We start from the raw sequence: 6,752 nt of genomic DNA on the forward strand, positions 1-6,752 counted from the left end.
GCCCTTGACCCTGTCTGCGCCGTGCTGCGCTCCCCTGGGCAGACAAATTAATGCTGCGCTGTGCACAGAGTGCAGGACTCGGTGGGGAGACAGACTGGAGCCAATGCCGGCACCCGCTGTGAGTTTAAAAAAAGTTTTCCTGTGTGTGTGTATGTCGAGGGGGGAAAGGGGGTGGGGGTTATTCTGGGGGAGATGATCTGTCTGTGGAGGAGGAGGACTATTTAGTGCTAAGGGGAGGAAGGGACAATTGTATTACTAGATGTAGTCAATATGACTGAATGGGAGGGGACTATTCTATGCTAAGGGGAGATGATGACTAGTCATTGGTTGTTGCAGATAACTATCCAGCTTCCCCATCATAATGCACCCCCCCCCCCTGCAGCTTACCCTAACCATCCCTGCTAATTACTAACCCCTTAATACTGACTCACTACTGCCTAACACTTCCTCCCTGTAGCCTATACCTACTGCCTAACCCTATCCCCCCCCCCCCCCCCCCGCCTTCCCTTGCCTTATTGTCCCTATTTTACAAAAAAAAAGCCCTGGCATAATGTGTAATGAGCATTGCAGTGTTTGGCATAATGTGTAATGGGCATTACTGTGTTTGGCATTATGTGGAATGGGCATTAAGGTGTTTGGCATTATGTTGGGAGGCATTATGTGGAATTAGCATTACTGTGTGCGGCATTATGTGTGATAGGCACTATGGTGTGTGACATTATGTGTAATGGGCATTACAGTGTAAAATTTTGGTGCGCACTGCCCCAGTTTTCAGCATGTGTGGTGGGGAATGATAAATTCTGAAGTGCATACACATAAATAAATCACCTTCTATTTAGTTTGCATTGATGCCCAGTAGGCATTGATGGACACTCCCAGTACGCAGTGATGACACTCCCAGTAGACGGCAATGAACACGCCCCTCCAATGGTGCACCCCCTAAGAAAATGGGCTGCGCACGCCTATGAGTATGTGTAGGTGCTATCAAGTGCCTCCACCCCAAGATTTGGTGTTATAGGGTAAGACTATCTGAATATTTAGATGGTGATATTAGGGCAAACTTGGGGAATCACCCTCAGACAGATTAAGTAACCCCAAAAGTTACAACTCATTTACATAACCATAATATCATTGACATAAATAAATACACACATCAGACATAGCTGAGACAAGGGCATCAACCTCCACCAACATTTTATTTGACTGGGACGTTTGCAGAGTATTCCGGCTTAGGGGGGTATTCAATCTTCGGCTCACGGCAGACGAGCTTGCTCGCCTGCCGTGACCCAGTCCCGTTCTCGGTCAGCTCGACCGAGAACAAGCAGGCGGGATTCAATGTCCCGCCTGCAGCGGGACGAGAAGGGGGCGTGGCCGCGAGTTGCGGCCGGGAAGTGACGAGATGCAGCCGGCAGCTCGTCACTTCCCGGCTGTTCTCGGCAGAACGAGCCCGACAGCTAGAGATGTCGGGCTCGTTCTGCCAGGAAACCCTGTTCAATGCTGTCGGGGAAGACAGCATTGAATAGGGCCCGTCGAGCATCTCCCCCACGGGAGATGCTCGACGGCGATTGAATATCCCCCTAAGTATACTTCAGAGATGCCTCCTTGTAATAAAAAGATTATACATTCCTAAGGTAGTATGCTAAAACATATAACACATCTCACTTCAGACACAGTGGAAATAGAACAGTTTCCAACACCAATATATAAATAGATATTAATTAACCTTGAATTATTATTGCGCAATAATATAAGTATTTGCAAGTGTACACTAGTTCTAAAAAATATAAGCGCTTGGATTATTTTGTAGTGTTCCACATATTTGTTGCTGGATTTCCTAAGTCACTACTGTGCCCACCTGAGTCCTGTAAGGGGAGTACGGGAATAAAAGGAGTATAACTTCCATGAAGTATTTGTAATCCACCACAGGGTCTATAATACCAAAGGCAATATTGTATCCTACATGTAGGCTTGTACTGTCATTGACGCTGTCACTCTCTCTTGGGATCAGAATAGTGTTCAGTATGATAGTAGCTAGAAAGAACTACTTAGTGCTTTCCCTCAGTACTGTTATAGATGTGAAGAAACAATGTCACTATCTCAGTGCAATAAGAGGACTTTTCTGAGGTAACTTGTGTTCAAAATTGAGCCAAATCCACTTTCTTCCTTGAGTACAATCAGTATAATATAATACTTTACTGCTCAAACCTGGCTCTCCCATTGTGACTGTAATTATCCTCCCTTAGTTAAGTGTCCCATGCAGATAGCTGGTAACAAATGTATTCTCCCAAATGCGCTGTAGACAGATTAGCCCTGAGGTCTGTCAGCCAAGAGTCTCTACTGCTGCAGTGTAACTTACTTCTCTCTGTGTGCAGCTACAATACTCTGTCACTGTACATTACCTCTCTCTGGCCCTTATTCTGGTTGGTGCGGCCGGAGCCGCACACGGTGCTCCGGCCGCACAAACCAATCCCCGCCCACGAGACGGATCGCCACGGCCGTCCGTACACGGACGGCTGGCGATCCGCATAAAAATGGTGGGGCGTACGCCTCCACCATGGTGGGAGCTGCCCCCTGCATTCGATGGTCGTCGACCATCGAAGGCAGGGCCGCACGCCACAGCAGCTCCCGCAAGCTGAGACCACACGGACAATCGTCCGTGTGATAGCTTGTATGGGGGCTGAGAGCTGACATCCGGCGACGTCAGCTTTCCGCCCCCATCACTGGCGTCATAGCCTCATTACCATGCATACGCCCCGCGTTTGCATGGGAACGCCCATGAAACGCGGGGCGTATACATAGGGAAATGAGGGTATGAAGCCCCTCACGCCCCTATACGCCCCCTTTGCGGCGGACGAAATACGTCTGCGGCGAATGGGGCTGCACATGCGCAGATTGACCTCTGCGCATGTGCAGACTAAAAACATCGGCGGTACGGCCGCACGCGGGCCGTACCGCACGATGCAGAATAAGGGCCTCAGTGCGCAGCTACAATGCTCTGTCACTGTAATTACCTCTCTCTGTGCGCAGCTATAACATCTCTGTCAGGGGCAGATTTATTAAGCTTGGAGAAGAGATAAACTGGAGATAAAGCAGAGAAAAGGTAAAAGGAGATAAAGCACCAGCCAATCAACTCCCAACTGTCTTTTTCAAACACAGCTGATTGGCTGGTGCTTTATCTCCTTTTACCTTTTCTCCGCTTTATCTCCAGTTTATCTCTTCTCCAAGCTTAATAAATCTGCCCCTCAGTGTTTTACGGTCACTGTACATTACCTCTCTCTGTGTGCGCAGCTATAACGTCCCTGTCAGTGTTTCACGGTCACTGTAAATTAGCTTTCTGTAGTTGTGCACAGCTTGGTGCATAAATAACCATGTTTATCTCTGGCAAAGGCTTGGGAAACATTACTGTAGGAGGCTGTCACCCCTTCTGCAATGTATCTGCTATGTGACTCCAGGGGTGAAATGTAATAGGATGAGAGATTCAGAAAGTGAGAGATTTGGTAAGAAATCTCCAGTCTTTTTAAAGCGGCAATCTTTTACACTGCAAAATCACACTGGTTTTTGCCATGTAAATGATTGCCACTTTAAAAAAACTGGAGATTTCTTACCAAATCTCTCACTTTCTGAATCTCTCATCCTATTACATTTCGCCCCTGGTGTCACTTGTCACTCACCATCAAGCTGCACCTTTTCGGCCTAATATGGGACTGTGAGGGTGGTCTAACTCACCACTCTCCCTCCTCTGTCCCTCTGTCCAGCATCCTCCAATGAGTTCTCATGTTAAGGGCTGGCTACTTTATCCTGGCTCCTCCATCTTCTACTCTGAGCCAACTGACAAGCCAGGTTTAGCTCCATCTGCAGGCACACAGGAATGCCTCACCTTTCTCCTAGTGAGAGTACAGGTCTCTGTCCCTCAATTACAGGTACCTCACAGCTCTCCCTCCCAAACACAGGGCAGTCCTTTCATAGAGTCCTCCCAGGTACCTCATCCTGTACTCCTCTCTTTTCTCTTTCCCTCTGCCCCTTCTCCTCTGACAGGGCAAATCACTCCCAGCTGTATATTACTACGCCCTATCTTCAACTGTCAGCAACATCTGTGAACTGTGTATATAGCATCCAACAATTAAGTCCACTGCCATCGATGAAATCTGACATATACAGTGTCACCAACACACCAAAATATATATATATATACATTTTTTTAAAACATAGCCATACAGAACACTACATTTACTTACTGGTATTTAACATAGGGTATGAGTTTTGAATACAGGCATTTTAACCAGGGGTTACATGTGGTACCTGGATGTTAATGTGGACACAGATGCCTTGGGTATAAATTGTAGTTTATAGCTGAGATGGCAGCTTCAGGGGATCCTACTTCTTCTTTGGCAACGATTCCATGATCTTTATCCACCTCAGGCTGGAGCAAAGGGGCTAGCCCCATACACACAGTAAAATTACATAACATCACAGCCTTGTTAAATCTAGTAGAATTATTAATGGGGCTAAGAGGTTGTAGGTCCGTGAAAGGTCACTGTATGACGGAAATAATGTTCACCATAAATATGAAAGAAAGTTTCAGCACAAAAGGAATTTAGCAATTTCAACACAGTAGTTTGCAATACAGCAATAAATAAGCAATGGGCAATAATTGTAACAAAACACCCAAATTATTATTTGAGACCCCTAAATTCATATTACAAGTTTTCTAGATATAACAGCTGTCCCTTTTCCATAGAGAGTGATGCTTTCACCGGTACTGGGATGCCGCCAGGTCTTACACTTGGGATGAGTTGATACAGGGCAGGACTACGGTTTTGTGGATTGCAGGTGATAATGGACTGGAAGTGGATAACCACAGAGCAGGACTGATGCTGAGGTAGCTTGCAGATAAATAGGCAAACAAAGTTCTGATACAAGTATGAGGTTTCCAGGTATAACAGGTGATGTGAAGCACATTAGGCACAGACAGTGCACACACATCAAAGAGATTACAGGGGTTCACAAAACAGGATCAGGTAGCCAGATACCAGGGCATGCATTTATCTCCATCAGGAAGCTGAAGGTTTGACAGCATTTTAACAGAGAAAAGGGCCAATTACAAGCTCTCACAAGATCAGCTCCAAATAACATAGCTCAGTGTAGCTGAGCAGCTATACATTTAGGCCCAGCATTCTGGATACTAGGCAATAGCAAGGACCATGAGTCACAGCAGCTTTCTGGAGTCCAGAATGCCCAACAATGGTTGGGACTTTTGGCCAGTGTGGCTGGCATTTCTTCATGTTGAGGTTACCTGGCAACAACTGGGGCCTGCAGAAGATATGACCCCCGGTGGTAGCTGATAATAATGCATCTGTTATTTAAACTGGCTGCTGTATCTTAATTGCCACTACATACCTTTGGCTATAATTAAGGAAAATGTAGTTTCCTAATTAGTTTCTCAATAGTATCCTATATCTTTTACAAAGCATAAATACCGTATGCAAAGTACAAATATCAACTCGATTACTAAAAAAGCTCAAATTGATCAGCATTTTACACATGTTCTGTGTTTGGAGTACTCTGATGCTAGGCAGTCACTCTCCTATAACTTGAATGTATTTGCAATCCATAGTAGGTACACACAATGGGACCAGCATCTAATGCTGGTATTTTCTATTTGCAGAGAACAATGGTGTTGACTTTCCAATGATAGGGCACAATAAACACAGTTCTACTTTCATTATGGCAAATATCTTCAGCACTTCACAGTATCAATTGCGCATCCTAAATCAGATCTCAGTGACTCTCACTAATTCTCAGTATATTTCAATAGATCTCTTTACTTTTCATATACTTTCAAAGGTGAATAAACAGGTGAATAAACAGTTGTTTATTCAAAGGTGAATAAACACTTCTGTCCATTTGCGCAAAAAAATCTGATAACCTAGTTACCCCGGCCTGGGCTTGGTCCAACCCCCACCTTCCCCCTCCGTCCCACCCGGGCAGCAGCACACACCTTTACAGCATGTGCTGTGATGACAGAAGGCTCAGCATGATCGTCTCACTGACAGCGTGAGAGCTCATGCTGAGACTGCTGTCAGCACAGCACAGCACATGCTGTAGCTGTGCTGCTGCGGGGGGGGGGGGGGGCGATAACACCCCCCCTCAACTTTAGAGTGTTTTTTTACCCCCTCTAAACATTTTTGGGGCATGGCCTAATCGTGGTAGGTGGCCACACCTTCCACATTTAGGTCACGCCCCCAAAATTTTACGGGGGCCCGGCATACCTCTCAGCGGCCCTGTGTGTGTGTAGGGGGGATACCAATATTTATCTTGCCTCCGGGCAACTGGGATGATTTTATGCCACTGAATGGGACATCTGTTGGAGAGAAAGGCTGGGCCAACAGATGGTTCCTTAGGATTGGTGAGAAGAATGGAAACTACCAGTGGGAATGGAAAGCACTGGGTACCTGGGGTGCCTTGGGACACTTGCAAGGGTGGTGGTCCAAAGTAAACAAAATTCAAATTCAAAAGGTGGTGGTCCAAAGTAAACAAAATTCAAATTGGTCAGTGTAATAGGCAAAGCTAGTTCTTGTGGCTTCATGTGCAATTATGTGCATGTGCAGCCCCCCTGTGCGAACATCTTTGGAGAGGTATTTGCACAGGTAGAGGAGGGAGGAGGATGGGGCGGACATCGGAAAAGGCCAGGGTTTTGTGGGAGTCCCCATGAAAACCCTGGGCATTCTCTTGGGGATGCAGGCGGGCCAATG

The 6,752-nt window shown here is 46.3% G+C and overlaps 1 long non-coding RNA gene across 1 annotated transcript in view; it reads right to left on the bottom strand.

The window, feature by feature from the left end:
- The window catches only part of LOC146079724 (uncharacterized), a 56,033-nt gene extending 52,017 nt beyond the window's left edge, over positions 1-4,016 (bottom strand). The window contains exon 1 of the long non-coding RNA XR_014474718.1: positions 3,672-4,016. This is a non-coding gene — a long non-coding RNA (uncharacterized LOC146079724). The remainder of the gene's footprint in view (positions 1-3,671) is intronic.
- Positions 4,017-6,752: the final 2,736 nt, after the last annotated feature.

The sequence above is a fragment of the Crinia signifera genome, chromosome 5 (genome assembly GCF_055691185.1).
Source record: "Crinia signifera chromosome 5, ASM5569118v1, whole genome shotgun sequence".
NCBI lineage: Eukaryota > Metazoa > Chordata > Amphibia > Anura > Myobatrachidae > Crinia > Crinia signifera.